This window comes from Chinchilla lanigera, unplaced genomic scaffold (genome assembly GCF_000276665.1).
Source record: "Chinchilla lanigera isolate Chin_1 unplaced genomic scaffold, ChiLan1.0 scaffold00068, whole genome shotgun sequence".
Taxonomy (NCBI): Eukaryota; Metazoa; Chordata; class Mammalia; order Rodentia; family Chinchillidae; genus Chinchilla; species Chinchilla lanigera.
The window spans coordinates 4,037,492-4,057,095 of NW_004955469.1; positions in this window are offsets into that span (position 1 = coordinate 4,037,492).

Genomic DNA, 19,604 nt, shown 5'->3' on the forward strand with positions numbered 1-19,604 from the left:
CTGAACTGAAACCTTTCTCTCTTATTTGTAAGCAAGACCATTCTTCTGGATAAAATTCCAGATAGGAATTAAATGAATCAATTTTTATTTGTTTGTTTTTCCCTCTGTGTTAGCTCAAACTAGAACATGTTTATTAGTTCTAAGGAAATTCTAGGTAAACCTTCTCTTGCTAGACTTTCTGTTTTGTTTTGTTTTTTTTTTTTGGTTTTTCTCTGGTACCAGGAACCGAACTCACGACCTTGCGCTTGCCAGGTAGGCGCTTTTGCCGCTGAGCTAAATCCCCAGCCCCTTCTTGCTAGACTTTCAATTTAAGTTTACAAGTAAGTTACATGCTTACCACAATTTGCTAATCTTTCAATTTCCTTGATAGATTATATTTAGTAATAAACATAGACTATCCTTATCTGAACTTGATCTGTAATTTTATCTCAGAGATTTGGAAGTTCACTTTTAAATAGTGAAATCGCAAGCACTAGTAGCTGACCTCAGTTCACATTGTGTAACTCACTTGTAAGATGCTGGAGAAGGGCAAACTTTGGGGATCTCAGTTGTTTTGTGATTAAGACACGCAGTGTCTGTGCTGTGGAGACACTGAATGCACATGGGGAGACTACTGAAGAGATTATTGTACTTGGGGAGTCATGGGGAGACTACTGAAGAGATTATTGTCCCAGTATTTTGTAACCTGTAGACCATTCCTAAATAAAAGGGATGGTGGGAAATAAAGATGCAGAGGACTAGAAATACAAATGTCTCTTCATACCAATACATTAGGCACAGGAAAGGCGTTTCACAATGAACTTGGTCTGTGTTCACTCTAGGATTTGAACACAGTAAGCAAGACTGGCTAGCTTAAGAGTTAGGGCTGAAAGAGGTATAACTACACAAGCTACCCAGGGGTTCCATGGGAGAAGAATACAATTTATAATTAGGGAATTGATCCTCCAAGGGCTTTCAGACAGTGGGTGGAAATCCACAGTTTTAGCTGCTGTCACTCACCCAACCATCTGTCTCCACACTCTGCCACAACCTGTAGCTCCGGGTCTTTGATTAAACCATGGAAAGTAGAAGTTATGACAAAGACACAGTGTAAACAATGAAAAAAGGCAAGTGATTCCACCAAATTCTCTCTGTGAGTCTGTGTGATGAGGCAACACAGAACAAAGCGTAACTCTAAGAGGAAAGAGTTGCTTCTCCTGCCTCTGCACAGGCCAGAGAATGTGCTGAAAGGTAATAAGACTTCTGGAAGACACGGCTTGGTCTTTCTGAGGATTTCCACCCTTGTTGGACCCTGTCTCCCAACACCTGTTTGGGCAGTAGCAGTGTGGGCTTGTGGGAGCAGCAGTGTCTCAGTGACACTGACATGGGGTATCATCCTATCCTCCTTGAAGACAGCAGTCACATAGTGACACCTTTGGATGAGGTGTGGTGTCACAGACCAGGTGGGCATAATGGAGGGGAGTTAGTTACACGGATGGCAGTGACATCACCTGAGAGTACTGACTGGCACAGCCCTTTAAAAGTTGGAGAAATTGCAACGAAAAAATGGGAAACCAATTATGGAAAATTGAGAGGGGAATGTTCATAACATGTACAAGAGCAAAAATTAAGTCTGTGGAAATACAGATGCCACAAAACCAAGAAGAACTGAGCTTCTACATTGTTTTAAATAGGAAAGGTCTACAGGCTAGTGGACAGTGTGGCCCCAGCAGCATCCTGTGGTTTCAACAAAAATGGGAAACCAATATGAAGCTAGTACACAGTGAACAACCATAAGGACTCAGGATCCCACAGAGCCTCGTGCGCATTATCTTTAGTTGTAATGTGCGTGAGAGCATGCTTTACTTGTCCTTTCCATTTCCCATTGCCCAGAACCACAGCTTTCTAGGTCTCAGGCAAATGCCCCTTGTTCCTTAATATTTACATCTCACAATGCTAAAACAAGATGTGTTATAGATAATTCAGCCCCAGGAAGCTTAAGCCAGGGACAGTCAAGCAGGGCTTCAGTTACAGGGAACATCGGGCCTCTTTATTTCCTTACCCTGGGACTTTTATTTCTGAGCCAAGAAGATAACACATCTTAATAGCAAGCAGCTGAGTTAACTAGATAAAAGGTTTCACAAACAGTTAGTGAAATCTTGAAATCAGAGAAGCCACAGATTCACAGCCTTACCTTGCTTGACTGGATCTAAATGTACATCACTGAAAGTGGCACAAAGGAGATGGTGAGATACTCAGCAGCACTCCCACGAGCCAGTGCACAGGCTTTCCTGCATTCATTTCTTCAGCAGACGCACATTGAATTCTACCGCAGTTTCCACTCAGCGTATGGCTGGAGATAAGAGATGCCAAGAGAATCAATCAGCTAAAATGGTTTTAATGATCAACACAGTGAAGATTACATTAAACTGATGAGAACATGAAGCTAATAAAAGATCAGTTTACATTCAGGCAATGGTACAAAAAGAGGAAACCTGAAGCCTTTGCATCCACCAGTAAGTAGTAAAAGTTAATGTATAGATGTAAAGAATGAATTGGAATGAACAAACTGGTACATAGTGAAAAGGTCAGGATCATGAATTATGGCAGTTCTGTTATTCAAGGGGAATGATATGCAAACAAAGTCAGAAAAACTCAACTAAAGGGAAAATGCTACTTGGTGAGAAGAGAGCAGAGGAAACCTTGTTGAAATTGGCTTCCGTGAAGGAATGGGGTGCGGCGGGGAAATGGCACGGGGCGGAGGGCTGGGGACTGGACACTAAATTAAGAGCCTTGGACTTGGGAGCTGCTGACCTCCAATTCGACCACACAGAACCAGAAGATTTTAGGTAAAACACAAATTCAAGAAAATTCCAATCACTATGGTAGCAGTTAGAAGACAGAATATCAAAGGAAGTATCGAGGGGAAAATGATTGATTCTGAACAAAGAAAAATTAAAGATCAAAAGCAAGAAGATAAAGGAAATCACACTGGTTTTGGACAAAGACTACATGCATTCAAAACCTATAAATAGACAAACAGGGTGAAATTTTCTGAAAAAGTTAATGAAATGGAGCAACAACAGAGATATGAAAAATAATGATTATGTGACAATGGGAATAAAGCCAAATGCTTTACCACATCAGTTAAGGAAACAGCAGGCCTCCAGAGCAGAGACAAAAATAATACAACTTCTGAGGACCCTGCATTTACAAGACAACATGAAAGAATCACGAGAAACGTGCTTCTCACTGCTAATCTGCCTTTACATGAAATACTACAAAAAAAGGAAAAGACTTAAAAAATAGGAAAATGACTCATTGCAAAATAAATTCTTCAAAGCTGTGTATGCTTCACAGGGACAAGTCTCCCTCCTTTCTCCGTGACCTCTAGGCCACGTGTCTTTATCTTCCTAGGTGACCACTCTAGCGGGGCTGTCGGCAACTCTGTTAAAACTCTCCGGTGGGGTAAAAGGGCCCACGCCGCGCTGCTCTCACTAAACGCTCATGTCGACTCAACTTCCTTGACAGCCGGGGAGGAGAGAGAGTTTTCACCATGCCATTTCCGGCCTCCCCCTCCTGATTTCTGACACTAATGAGTAATCTGTCCATAGCACTCATCTCAAGACACACCTGCTGAGCACACAGTTGGATGAACAGTTGGACTGAAGGATTCAGTGTCCCTGATGACCTCTTTCTTCTCAGTTACCAAGCCAAGGAAGATACTAATGTTCTTTCCGATGTCATTAATTAGCTGTGCTTGACTGGTTGTGAGTGGCACTGTTGATTTTTTTTTTTTTTTTTTTCTCAAATGCTCTTTCTCTTTCCTGTTTCTCTGATGTTTGTTTTGACATCTGATTATTTCGGCTGTATCTTCAGCGCCCAGCAGAGTGCTTGGTTCCTTTTTTAGTGGCAAGAGTAAAGGGCCCTTCCCACCCTCACTTGCTTTCCTTTTGATGCGCTGCACCAGTCCCTGCCTCACCTGCCCCTTCTCTGTCAGCTGCCCTCTCTCCTCTGGACTCCAGCTCCAAAGTGCGAGGCCTCCGGGACGTGTTCTTGTGTTTCTCTCATCTCATTTTGCTTTTCCTTATGCACGCTTATGTTCTCGTCTTTTTCTTTCTTTTCTTTAAGAAAAGAAACTCTATTTTAAGGCTGGGTAGATCAGCAAAAGGAAAAAGAAAAATAATTTCTATAGTATTTCTTGTCTTTGCTTTGTTTCATTTTTAACAAACTTGTCTTTGTGAACCCAGAACTCAAGGTCTCATTTAATTCCTCTTGGATTCTTTTTTTTGAGAATGAAATCCTAGAAATAAGGCTTCCCATAAACCTCTTTTAACAATAGCAAATCATAAACCAAAATAACGCACACATAAAACAAATTAGAGAAAATACATATAATGTAAATACTCTTCACAATAAGAATAAAATTGAAGTACACGTTGCCATTATAATGGAGTATGATTTCTGCCTACTCATGATTATCTCGAGTGTTATAATCCCGGTGTTCATTGCAAGCTTCTCCTCCCTACTCATCCTAAATTTATGAAATTTATTTGTAAATCTCTAGCAATGGGTTCAGAGCCCCTAATATTTCATGTCAATTCTTTAATTTAGTTTTCAAATTTTAATAAGGTAACACATTGTTTATGGAGTAAAATATTTCTTTTTTATTATCTTATGAAAAAAATACCAGGATTTTCCATTTCTATACCACTTCTATGTAGTAGTTTTTTGTTGCTGGCATAACAAACTACCATAAGCTTAGTAGTTTAAACTAGCATGCGCGTATCATCTCACAGTTCTGTAGGCCAGAATTTCAAGGTTACTTTCAGTGAGCTAAAATAAAGGTGTCATTAGGGTATGTCTCTTCCTGAGGCTACAGGGTCAATCTGTTTCCTCTTTGAATTGGTGACAGAATTTGGTCCACATGGACAGAATTAGGGTCAGAATTAGGGTCCTTGCGGGCTGTCAGTCAGAGCTCTTGTCTTCTGCATGGTCTTCTACAGCTCAGAGCCAGGAACAGGCCATCAGAGTCTTCTCATCAGGCTGTCTCTCTGAGTTTTTCTATGAGTTTTAAGATTCACATGATAAGATTTGGCTACTCTGATAATCCCCTGCCCTCCGGGTCCTTAACATTAGTCACCTGAGCAAAGTCACATTCGCAAAGTCCTTTTGCCTTGTGAAGTCACATTCACAGGCTCCAGGAATTACGGCTTGGACATCTATCAGGGTTGGGCCATTCTTCTTCTTATTACACCGTGATAGTGAACATTCAGCTGTATTACATACTTAATGGGGACCTGCCTTAGTGTATCTAGATAACTTTCTGAATTAGAACTTGATTTTTTAGAGTTTTTGACAGGGATATAGCTCAGTGGCTCAAGCACCTGCCTGGCAAGCACAAGGTCCTGAGTATGATTCCCAGTACAAAAAAAAAAAAAAAAAAAAATAGAGTTTTTGCAATTAGTAGTTATTTTCCAATTATGGATGATTCAGCTATTTTTCACACTCTGCTTCCATGAAATACATCAATATCCTTTTCCATTTTTATCATAATATGGAGGAATTAAAATGAGATAAAATAGCTTCAATATTAGTACTATTATATATTTATTAATACTATCTTAACTAAGTTACATGTTATACCACCATTTTATGACAAAAAGTTTTGTTTGTTAAATTTTCTGTTGTTATTTCTGAAGAAGCCCATTCTCTCTCAGAAATGTAAATCATTTTTCCTTGCAGAGCTCCCAGTGAGAACATTGTCACGGGTTCCACATCTGGATTTGTTGATGTGTAAGCATCCTCCTCAACTGCATCATGGGAATCTCCCTGTCACTTCCATGTGAAAGTTCTTCTGCTTCTTGTGTGGGTCCTCTTCCTGTTGTCTTCTTTATTTCCACTGAGCATGTTATTCAGAAGCTGCTTGATAACAAATCATACTGTCTTCTTTTATTCTTCTATGATTTTCAGGGGAGACTGAACCAGGGTGAGTTTTATCCCAAGTCTGACTGTCTTAGTGGTACAGTATAAAGGAAAAGAGAAGGAGAGGGTAATACGGTATGTGACTTAAACTAGAGGGCTGTGAGTTACCTCAGGCTTGCCATTGTTTGGTTTCTTTCTTGGTCTGTACCTGCTTTAAATATTAGTGTTACACATTCCAAAATATTTTCCCCTACTCACCCTCTTTTCCTGCAAATTGCATCCTCTTGTGAATATCACACTGGCATGATTCTGTAATTGTTCATTTAATTCTCTAAAGCTTGTATCAGTGAAGTTCTTACACAGATGGAGAGGTATTTTAGGGAGGCCTGAGGTCTTGGTGCTGCCTACTCACAGATGACACATTGGAAGGCTGCTTGATGACAAAAGGCAGAAAACAATGCCTTCAGGCAGGAGCATATGTTGTATCTGACCATGGTTATCCACTGGGGAAACTCTCAGCCCTGTGTCTGCTTTTGTAGCTCATCTAAGGCCAGTAAGGACCTGTGTGAAAAGATCTCTTTTCCAGGAAACTCACACTGGTTTTCCCCTCCTTGCTACATCAACAGGTTCTTGTACTGATTTTGTGATACTCAGCTCTGCACATGTTATAAAGCAAATGGTTAGCTATGATAAGACTCATCATCAAATTATGAGTTTATACAAGGTAAGAGATATGCCCATTTTCCGTTCACCGTCTCTACATTGTGTAACAAATTCCTTCAAGAAATAAATGAGTGAAATGCAACTTTGCTAATGCTGGTTTTGAGAGTGAGTTTTTCGGAGGGGAGTTTCTTGTCTGGGTGCCCCGCCAAGATGCTTAGTACCAGTGAGCTTCTATGAGGTCAGTCCTTAAACTAGGAGGTGACAGCTCCTTTGTGACCCTTTTTACCCTCTTCAATCACTGGTGGCCAAGTGGTCTTATTTCCTGCCTGACCAAACTTGCTGCTGATTCACTGTCCAACTCTCCTTGAGCTCTTGTCTGTACAAATTATCTTTTATGGGGGAAGAGAAAATCCTTTTCTTTTTTCCTCTTTTTGATTTCCACTTTTTAAAAGGAAGTAGATAGCAAATTCCAGAAGAATGTTTTGTTGTTGTGTCTTTGTCTAGAACACTTCTGCCTGCAGTCAGGTAGTTGTAGAAGTGACAAGCAAAGCACTTTAGTAGTCATTGCTTTTCTCTTGGCCTGAAATACATTTCCATTTTTCTTCCAGTAATGCCTTCCCCTTTAAAACTGGTTAACAATAGGCCTCATTTAAAGCACACCTGAAGCCTCTGTGCATACGAAATCAATGGAAAACTCACAGCCACAGCGGTCCCTGAGGACTCTTTTAGAAACCACCTTGGACCTGTTTCTCAGGGAGAAACTAAAAGAAGATGCTAAATATCATTGCCATGCTCAAGGCATTTCACTACTTGCTACTTTAATTTCTATAAAAAAGTACAGCTTTATTATAAGCAGCACATAGTCTATTATCTCTTGATAATAACCTTAAATAAATGCCAAACACAGAGGTCTAAAATTATTTCTGGCCTCATGCAACACTTACATTCTATGTGATGGCCCTGCAATCGATGAAAAATAATGAAATGTATTCATTATATTGTGTGCGTGTGTGTGTGTGTGTGTGTGTGTGTGTGTGTGTGTGATTCTTTTAGGGCTTAGTGCATGGATATATACCCTCTGATGATGTTAAGTCTTTGCTAGACGGAAGGGCCTACAGTGAGACAAAATGTAATAAAAATCCCTTTTGTCTCCCTCCTTTCCTCAATTCACTAGGTCCAGTTGGCTATAAAGTCCTGTCATGAATCCTACATCAAATCCCTACGCTTCCCCAGCACCCTTGTCACCTCCATCCACACACTCCCAACCTCCCTGAACTCCTGCTCCACCTCAGAGGGGTTTATCTCTCTCCAGTCTCTTCCTGCTGCTGACAGAACAATTTTTCTAACCTGTAAAATTCCCTGCTCACCTTCCCAAGGTCAAGCTCAACTTCTTAACATTTTAGGTACAACTTTTCATGCTATTGTTCCTGCCTGGTTCTGTACATCTGCTTTGTGTTGCAACCCCATAATCACTCTCTGGGTTAGCAACTGTGGTGCTCTTGCAGCGCCTTAGATACTCTGGTCTCTTCCTTTCCTCTGAACTTCTGTTCACTCTATTACTTCTCTCCAGAAGTCTTTTCTCCCTGTTGTGTCACTCACTAAGTCCTAGATGTTTACATAATGTCAGTAATTGGTCACCATCTTTGACAGGATTCCCAGTGCATCCGCTTTCTTCATTCCTCATAACATCCTGTGCATAAATGAATCCCCCCAACATCATTACCCTCCTGACTGTTTCCCTGGCTGTACTTTAAACTCTTTCTAGGAAGAGATTCTCTATCTTCAGGATTAATGACAATGTCTTTAACACATCTTGTACCAATTGTGATATCACTAGGTAAATTAATATTTATAACAAATCAATTGTTTTTACAAATAAATGGGAATTTATGTCTTCAAATAAATGTTGTCTTTACTGAAAGTATGTTCTTGGAGCATAGGCTTAATCTAATGAGAAACATTTAAATCCTTATGGGAAGTCCTTCTTGAGGACAACTTTTAGAGCTCAATGGCAAGTCATGCATGGACACTGGGAGTTGAGCTCAGTTCCGCAGGAACATTCCCATACGTGAACAAAACCGACCCGGCCTCACCTCCAACCTACTCACTGAACCTGACTGGAAATGATTGTGGGTGAGTGTAAATTTTATTTTTGACTACAAAAGGCACAATTTGCTACCTCTAAGAACTTATTTTAAAAATTCAACTTATTCTAACATTTTTTTCTCGAGAAGATACCGGATATATTCTGAACTGGCAACTTCTTTGGAATATAAGAATTGTCCCCTGTGAGGACTATTTAAAAAAAAAGTTCTTTATTTTTGCTGAAGCTCTTGTTTATTTAGTCAGGCCTACAACAGAGGCAGACTGGACTTGTTAGTAAAAGGGCAAAACTTAAAGTCAGATGCTTTAAATTTGACTTCTTACCCTGCCTTTGATGCTTCTGTGGCCTTGCATAAGTGACTGGCTTGGGGGAAAATGTATTTCAAGCCATTATACTAACATGAAGTCACGGGTGCTTGAGAGTGGCCACAATCAAAATGATGACTGTTGCAAAATTCATTTTATGAACTGTGTACTATGTTCCAACCTGAGCTAAAGTTTCTGAAATTTTATCATGCATTCCTCTACAAAAACGTTTAGAACTGAGGAAACTGCAGTTCAGGTAAATAAGATATTTGTCCAAGATGACACATTTATTGAAGGATAGAGGAAAAATTTCATTGAGGCAGTTTGACTCTGTAGACCATATTCCCATTTATTTATTTGTTTATTTATTTCTTTACTGGGGGATTGAATTTAAGGCATTTTTAGTGAACTACATTCCCAGCCCATTTTGTTTGTTTGTTTTTTTGGTTTTTCTCCGGTACCGGGAACCAAACTCACGACCTTGCGCTTGCCAGGCAGGCGCTTTTGCCACTGAGCTAAATCCCCAGCCCTCCCAGCCCATTTTGAACACTGTTTTGTTTTGAGACGGGGCCTTGCTAATGCACTAAATTGCCCAGGCTTTCAAACTCGTGATCTTTCTGTCTCAGCCTATAAGACTGGTGGAATTACAAGCATGCACCACTATCCCCACCTCATATTCTATATTTTTTATTGTCCTTTTCCTGTTTCCTCCAAAACCACCAGCACATCCAGATTCTACAGCAAATACAGATTCAACATGTTGGGGGCTGGGGATTTAGCTCAGCAGCAAAGCGCCTGCCTGGCAAGCACAAGGTCGTGAGTTCGGTTCCCGGTACTGGAGAAAAACCAAAAAAAAAAACCAGATTCAACATGTTGATGAATGCTATCCTGTCAGGTTGCACTCACCTAAATGAAAGGTTCTGATGAAACTCCTGGGCAAGCATCCCACCCCATATACATATACTCCCCTAACACTCACATGTATGCATACACACATGCACACACATACATGCATATACACATACATTGCATACATATACATACATGCATATGCACACATGCACATGTGCACTTAGTCTACCAACTGTTCAAGTGACTAACAACCAGCCACGTAGCTTTCCGGGGGCTGGCTTGTGCATTCCCTCCAGCAGCCCTCTTCAGCCACCCAAACAGGAAAGAAGCCTTTCTGAAAGGCTGCCAGGCAGGCAGGGAGGCTTCAGCACGGCCGCTGGAAAGCAGCAGTAGGACTAGTGGGTGGAAGTGACAGCTATTTCAGGTTAATGTGAGAAGGAGCAGTTACAGTCAGGGGAACTGACAACAGCACAGGCTGCCTGTGAGGCACAGCACTTGCTGTCACTGAAGGTGTTCCAACAGGAGGTTAAAGACCTCTGTCAAAGATACCAGAGACACATTCCTGGGAAGATATGGGGACACATGTCCTGTAGAGGCCCGTACAGCTTTCAGGGTTTGACACTTCAGAAAGAAGCCATGGCTGTGCTGACCTTCCCTGGCTCAGAGCACCATACAGCTGCCAGACCAAAGATTCCATAACTCAGAGTGGAAAGGGCTCTGGGCAGGTGTCTCAGGACATTGATTATAGCAGAGGCCACATCTTAACATCTCTGGTAGCTTTTGTCAGACACAGGACAGTCAATGCATAGGTCTGCACATAAGGTGACCAAGTAGAAAATCAGTTGTTTATGCCTTCATTTCTACTTTTTCAAATTGTTATTGCCTATTAAATGGACAAAGGCTACTGGAAAAGATGTCTAGAGATTCACATGGTTTTTATTTAAGAGATACAATATCAGCTGTTGTATATGAGTTGACATTTCACATCTTCAACATGCTATGTAAACAGAAGTTACTTTTTTTTTTTTTTTTGGTCTTTTTGAGACAGGGTCTCACTATGCAGTTTTGGCTGGCCTTGAACTCACTATATATCCCAGGCTGGTCTCGAATTCACAATGATTCTCTTGCCTCAGCCTCCCAACTGCTAGGATTACAGGCGTACACCACCACACCCAGCTTATTCTTATTTTAAAGATGAAAAAGTTCAGATTGCTTAATCTGTATAACTAGGACATTACGTGTTATGAATAAAGTTCACCAGAGTAAGAGGATGAATGTTTTGTTATAAGCAGGCTGTGGAAATTTACTGCCTAAAGCAATAGATGACATACTTCAATCTGCTGGAATAGCTTCCCTGGTGCGCCTGTTCCAGATGCCAGAAACCACAATTCTGGTTTTAGCTTTCTTTACAATCACTCTCTTGATCCAGGGGTTCCTGGTTTTAATCCAGAATCACTGTGAAATTGGAACTTCTTAGCTCCTTGGTCAAGGCCAATAGGAGCACCCACAGAATTGTATATTTGATTAAATTTAAATTAATTTTCAATCCAGTATTCATACAGTCCACACTTCGTAGAGGTGCGATAGTCTGTTGAAATGATTTCTCCCCCATGGCAAAGAGAAATGATTATGCTTTTCTGATGTGGATGTTTTAGACTGGATTTCTAGCATAATCCTCTTCCTCCTCATTTCCTCCACATGACCTGGAAAACTGAGTCATTAGAGTCCAAAGTCCTTTAATTTTTTATTTTTTATTAATACCTGTTTTCCGTACATAATGATCACATTCATCATGGGGGATTTGTATAGGTACATAGCACATCTTAATTCTTTTCTGTCCCCTCCCTCCCCTCCTTATAACCACTTTCCTCCTCCTTATCTGCAAAAACTCTATTTTCTTTAACTCTTTCTTCCCTTTGAATCCCTTTTCTGTTCACTCCCCTCCATTTCTTATTTCCCTTCCCACCTGAAAAAGTTCTTCCTTCTTCCTGACATCTATCCTCTATTTTACTCCTTGTTTATGCTTTGAGTTTTTCACACAGGAGAAACAATATGATATTTAAACTTGTGTGTCTGATTTATTTCACTTAAGATTAGAGACTCAAATTACATTGATTTACATAAAATGCCCCAAGTTTATCCTTTAGGCAGACTAATATTCCACTGTATATAAATACCACATTTCTTATCTGATTATCTGTTAATGCATTTGTGGGATGTTTCCAAGGTTTAGCTATTACAAATTGTGGTGCTGTAAACATGGATATGCATCTATCACTGTGGCATGATGACTTTAATTCTTTTGGGAAGATGCTTAGAAGGGGGATATCTGAGTCAAAGGAAAACTCTGGTTTTAGTTTTTTGGTGAATCTCCATACTGATTTCCATAGTGGTTGTATCAGTTTATAGTCCCACCAACAGTGGACAAGGATTTCTTTCCCTCCGTGCAGCCTCACCAGCATTTGTTACGGGTAGATTTCTTGGTCATAGTCATTCTTTCAGAGTGAGATGGAATCTCAGTGTTGTTTAAATTTGCATTTCCTGAATGGCCAGCAGTGTTTGAAAAAATACAATTTTTCATGTATTTATTGGCCATTTATATTTTTCTATCTGAGAAGTGTCTATTTCAGGTGCCCATTTTTTGATTGGGTCTTTAAATTTGGCTGGTGGTCTGATGTTTTTTAGTTCTTTTAATATTCTAGATATTACTTCTTTGAAAAATAGCTAGCAAAAACATTTTCCTATTGTGTAGACTGCATTCACTTTTTTGGCAGTTTCCTTTTCTGTGCAGAAGCTTTTTAATTTAGTTTGACCACATTTGTTGAATTTTTGTAATATTTCTTATGCAACCAGGGTTTTATTCATATAGTCTTTGATTATACCTATGTCTTTAAGAGTTTTAACCATTTTATCTTCCAATAGATTAAGTGTTTCTGTTTAATATTAAGGTTTTTGATCCATTTCAATTTCAGTTTAGTGTTTGGTAGGAGATATGTGTCCAGATTCAATCTTTGAAATGTCTATAGCTAGTTTTCCCAGCACTACTTTTTTTTCAGTACTGGATATTGACCTCAGGACTTTGTGCTTGCTAGGCAGGCACTTGTGCCACTGAGCTATGTCACTGGCCCACTACTTGTGAGAGAGGCTGTCTTTCCTCCAGCAAAGCCATTTGGCCACTTTATCAAAGATAAAGTGGATGAGTGTGAGTGGAGTTGTTTCTGCATACTCTGTTCTACTCCACTGAGCCACAAGTCCTTTTTTTTTTCAGTACCATGCTGCTTTTATTGCAGTAGCTTTGTAGTATAACCTGAAGTCTGCCAATGTGATGCCCTTGTCTTACCTTTGTTGCTCAGAATTGCTTTTGCTATTCTTGGTCTCTTCTGGCTCCATATGAAATTTATGAGTTTCTCTAGTTCTGTGAGGAATACTATTGGTATTTACATTGGGATTGAATTAAATCTGTATAATAGTTTTGGATGTATGGTCATTTTCTCCCTATCCAGGAACTGGGGATACTTTTCCATTTTCTGATATCTTCTTTGATATTCTTTTTCAGAGCACTAGATTTTTTTTATTTCCTTGATTAGGGTAATTTCTACCTATTTCATTTTTTGATGCTACTGTGAAAGGTGTTCTTTCATTAATTTCTCTTTTGGTGAATTAGTTATTGGTGTACAGCATTGCTATGGATTTACCAGTGTTGATATTATATCTTGTAATGCTATCAAAGTTGGTTATTAATTCTAGTCTTTTGGTGGAATTTTTGGGGTCATCTATGTAGAGGATCATGTCATCAGAAAATAGTGATAATTTAGCTTCTGCCTTTCTTATCTACATTCCTTTTATTTCTTTCCTTTCTCTAACTGATTTGGCTAATGGTTTAAGAACTATAGTGAACAGAAGTGGCAACAGGCAGCATCCTTGTCTTGGTTTTGACTTCAGAGTAAAAGGTATTAGCTTTTCTCCATTTATTATGATGTTGGCCATTGATTTGCTATAGATGGCTTTTATCAAATTGAGATAAAGATCTTCTATTCCAATTTTCTTTAGAGTTTTTTTTTATCATGAATCGATGTTGGGTTTTGTCAAGGATTTTTCTACATCTATTGAGATGATCATGTGATTTTTGTCCTTGCTTCTGTTATTGTGGTATATTACATTTGTTGATTTGAGTATATTGAACCATCCCTGGATCCCTGGAATAAATCCTAACTGGTCATGGCATATATTTTTGATGATTTATTGCATTCTGCTTGCCAGTATCTTATTGAGGAATTTTGCATCTATGGTTATTAAACAGATTGGCCTGAAGTTCTCTTTTTTGGTTGGCTTCATTTTTACTTTTGCTATCAGGCTAATGTTTGCATTCAGGAATGACTTTGGGAGGTCTATTTTTCTTTTGATTTCATTAAAGAGTTTGTGCAGTATTGGTATCCAATTATCTCTAAAGTTCTTGTAGAATTCAGTGGTGAATCTGTCAAGATCTGTGCTTTTAGTTTTTTAATTGATTACTCTATTTCATTGACTATTATTGAACTATTCATAGTTTTTATATCATCTTGATTCATATTTGTTAGTTCATGTATCTAGAAATTTAGCAAGTACTTCTGAGTTTTTCAACTTTATTAGAATACAAATCTTAAAGTAGTTACCCATGACCATTTGAATTTCAGCAGAACTGATTGTGATTTTGCTCTTTTCATTTCTAATTTCATGGACTTGGGTCTTTTCTTTCCTTATTTTGATGAAGTTGGCTAAGGCTTTGTCTATTTTGTTTAATCTTTGAAGGGACCAACTCCGTGATTCTTTGATTCTTTGTATATTTTTTGTTTCAATTTCATTAAGTTCTTCCCTGATCTTCATAGTATCATTCTTCATGTTAGCTTTGGGTTTGGATTATCATTCTTTTACTAAGACCTTGAGGTATATTAATAGGTTGTTTATTTGAGTTTGTGCTGTTTTTCTGCAGTTATTGTTTGATTGTAGAAACTGTTTAATTTCTTCTTTAATTTCATCTGTGACACATTGTTTATTCAAGAGTTTTTATTTCATTACCATGTTTTTGCTCAGTTTCTGTGATGCCTTTTGCCATTGATTTCTAGTTTCAGTGCACTAAAATTTGATAATATATATGGAATAATTTTGATTCTTTTGTATGCACTGAAGCCTGCTTTATGAGCTAGTGTGTGGTCTATTTTGGAGAAAGTCCCATGTGCTGCTGAGAGGAATGTGTACTTTTTGTTACATTGCAACACTGTAGATATCTATTAAATCCATTTGTTTAAATGTTTGAATCAACTCTGGAAGTTCTTTGTTGATTTTTCATCTAGTCAATATGTCCATTTGCAACAGTGGAGTATTTATGGCCACCCCCATCAGAATTGTATTGGTTCTTATCTGACTTTTTATGTCCATTAGTGTTTGATTTATGATTTTGTGTACACTAGTATTTGATGCATATATATTTGTGATTGTTATCACTTCCTGTTGAATTATTCTCTTAACAAGTATGTAGTGACCTTCCTCTCTTCTGATCAGTCTTGGCTTGAGATCTACTTTGTCTGCAATTAAAGAAATTACTACTGCTTTCTAATGCATTCCTATTGCATAGAATACTGTTTCTCCATCCTGTTACTTACTTTTAGTCTATGAATTTCTTTGGGGTCATTATGTTTCTTTTATGCAGCATATTGTTGGATCTTGTTTCTTGATCCATTCTGCTAATCTGAGTCTTTTGATTGTGAATTGAGACCATTCACACTGATAGTTACAACTGATAGATACTAAGTTGTCCTTGGCATTATATTTTTTTCCTCTTCATTTCCTTTCTTTCATTTCTATTTAATTACTCACCTTACCTGGTAGATTCATTCTATTGGGCTTTTTTGCATTCATATCTTTATTGCCTCTTTCTAGGATATCTTAAGAATTTTCTAGAGTGCTAGTTTTAGGATCATGAATTCTTTTAGGCATTATCATGGAAATATATTATTTCTCTATCAATTTTGAAATATAATTTTTAAAGATATGTCAATTTGTATTGGAATTGTTTTATTTTAGGGCTTGAAACACTACTCCAAGTTCTTGTTGACATTAGGGTTTGTGTTGAGAAGCTTATTGTAATTTTGTGGGATTTCCTTAATAGGTGATTTATTTCTTTCCTCAAACAGCTTTTAAGATTCTGTTCTGGTGTTGCATTTCTGGGACAACGACTATTACATGTCTCGGCATTGTTTTCTGGTGATGGCTATTTGGGGTTCTACATACTTCATTTATCTCTATGTCAATTTCTTTTGCCAGGCTTGAAAAATTTTCTGCTATTATTTCTGTAAATAGGTTTTTATTACCTTTGGGCTATCTTCTGACTTTCATTAACTCCAATTAATCGAAGATTAGTCTTCTCTGCATCATGTAGCAGCTGCTGGGTCCATTTTTCACATTACCTTGTTATTTTTAACATGCCTCTCCGTGATTAATGACCAAGTGCAGCCCTGCCTTCCAGGTCTGATAATCTGTCCTCACATTGTTCGATTATCCTGGCTATGTACTTTCAATAAAGTTTTTAATCTCTTGGATCTCAGTTTAAAACTCTTTTATGTACTCCAGTTCTTTTCCATGCTATGTGTTCATGGTTTGAAACATTTCATTTAGCTCTTCTAGTTTTTATTAATATCATTCCTTGTTTTTCTAATCATTTATTTTATTAGGATCTTTATATTTTTAATATCTCTACTATAAATTTGTAAATGTCTTATTGATCTGCCACTGCTACTATTTCAGATATTTCAGCTGTTTAGCTTTTGATTTTGTCTTCCTCAGTGAATCCTGGATTTGCTTTGAGAGAGTTTGAAGCTTTTGGATACATGATACTTCCATGTTTTCTCATTTTCTAATTTTTATTTGCTTTCTGTGCTGAGCTTGCAGATTAGTTGTGTTGAGTATCTTTACTGCTAGTATCAAGATCTCTTTAAGTAAAGTCTATTTTTCAGAGGTGTCCTCTTTGTGTAGCTAGCTATTGGCCTTTGCATCTCTCCCAGTATTCAACCACCCTTGTTTATTAAGGATTGGGGTTCTGCTTATTTGGTCAGTACCAGGTCTTTGGTAATGGGCTACAGTGTTAGGTTTTTTCATCCTTAGCCAAGCTACTGACATACAGAGAAAACCAATTGATAACAATCACTAACACCCTACATCACTTTGCTTAAAGAAGTAAAGTCAGAAAAAAAATAGCATCAAATACAAAATGGATAATGACAAATTCTAGAAATGAGACTCACGTGTAAACATTGTATTGTGTCGCTATTGTAGGAAACTGAAAGAGTAAATAAAATCTGAAAGGTACAATATATATTGTGAAAGAGGAACAAATTGCTAAAAGGAAAGAATTGGAGTGGTGAGAGGAGAAAAGAAAAAGGAAGGAAGGGGAAATATATTTATATACTCAAGATAGCTAAGATAACTGTACTACCAATTTCTATTGGTTTATTGAAAGGAACAGTTACCACCTAATTGTTTTATCAATTTTGCATGCCTATATCTGGTTATCTGAACAACTACTCTGAAGATAACAATATGCAATATAAATCCATTGTTAATTTCCTATCATCTTGTTTTGAAATTCTGTATCATTTTTATTGTTCTTATTCTCTTTAAAATAAAAAAGCAATTAACACTGTACTACCTTTGACCATAGAAACAAGATCTATAGTTATAGTACAAAGTCTGACAGGCAAGATATTGATATACAGTAAATACATACTCAATAGAGCAATTTTATCCTCATTAATGATAGAACAGTGTTCAATCATAGTAAGATATAGTTAATCATCTACAGATACATAATAAGGGTTAATTGTTATACTATTAAAAATAACAGTGTAGGAACATAAAAAACATAATTTTATAAATTAAGAAATGGACAGTGGGAATGTGGTAAAACTGAGGTGAAAGATCATATTTAGGAGTAAAAGAACATTAGTGTTAGGTTAAAGTAAGAGAAAAAAAGCAACTAGGAAAAGGATGAATGATAGGGTTAGAGATTAAAATGAAGGAAAATAGCCCAGGTCCTGATGGATTCACTGTTGAATTCAATAAGCAATCTAGAGAAGATTTAATGCCAATATTCCTCAAACTATTTAATGAAATTGAAAAGGAAACAATACTCCCTAACTCATTCCTGGAGGCAAGTATTACCTTGGTAACTAAACCAGAGAAAGACTCAAACAAAAAAGAGAACTACAGGTCAGTCTCCCTAATGGATGTTTATGCAAAAATCCTCAGTACAATGCTGGTAAACACAATGCAGCAAATCATCAACAACATTGCACTCCTTGATCAAGTGGGATTCATCCCAGAGGTGCAGGGATAGGCCAAATCAATAAATCAATAAATGTACATAAATCAATAAATATAATGCACCATATTAACAGAGTCAAGGACAAAAATCATGTGATCATCACAATAGAAACAGCAAAATCTTCTGACAAAGTGCAACAATCATTCAGATCACTCTTCAGAAAAACCGAATAGATGGTCTTTATCTCAAATCTAATAAAAGCCTTTATGACAAACCAACATCAGCATCATACTAAGTGGACAGAAACTGAAAGCTTTCACTGTAAAATCAGAAACAAGACAAAGATGTCCACTGTCCCTACTCCTGCTCAGTACAGTTACCAAAACACTAGCCAGAGCAATTAGACAAGAGAGAGAAATAAAAGGAATAAGGATAGGAAAGGAAGAAGTTAAATTATCATTAGTCACAGATGACATGATACTGTGCATAGAAGACCCCAAAAACTCCACCAAAAGACTTCTATATTAAGTAACCAAATTCAGTAGCATAGCTGGATAAAAAGTCAACACTCAAAAACCAATAACATTCCTGTACACACACACAAAAAATAAACTCACTGAGAGAGAAATCAGGGAAACCACACCATTCACAATGGTATACAAAAAAAAAAAAAAAAAAGAAAGACTTAGGAATCAATCTAACAAAGGAAGTACAGGCTCTACAAATTGAAAATTATAGTACTCTGACAATGGAGATCAAAGAGGATTTCAGAAAAAGGAGAGATATGCCTTGCTCATGGATAGGAAGAACTAACATTGTGAAAATGGCCATAAATGGCCATACTCCCAAAATTGTTATACAGATTTCATGTGATCCCAATCAAAATACCATTGGCATACTCACAGATCTACAGAAAATATTTCTAAAATTCATTTGGAACAAGAAGAGACCTAGGATAGCAAAAGCAATCCTGGCCAATAAAAGTAAGGCAGGAGATATCACAATCATTGACTTCAAATTACCTACAAAGTTACTGTGATAAAAATCAGCGTGGTACTGGCAAAAGAATTAGACCTGAGGAACAGCAGAACAGATTAGAAGGTATAGACACAACTGTGAACATACTCAGCCACCTTATTTTGACAAAAGGACCAAACATGTTCACTGGAAGAAAGATAGCCTCTTTAATAGATGGTTCTTGAAAAACTGTCTTTCTGCATGCTTAGGATTTAAACTAGACCATTTCTATCACCATGCACTAAACTAATGTCAAAATGGATCAAATATCTATATATTAAAACAGAAACACTAAATCTACTAGAAAAGAAAGTAATTAGAGTGAAAAGCCAGCCCACAGAGTGGGAAAAAATTTAGCAAATGGTTGAAAAATCAGACTCCCCAAATTCAGACCCGATTTAAAAAATGAGCATCTGAGATGAATACACATTTGTCAGATCAAGTAATGCAAACAGCAAATACA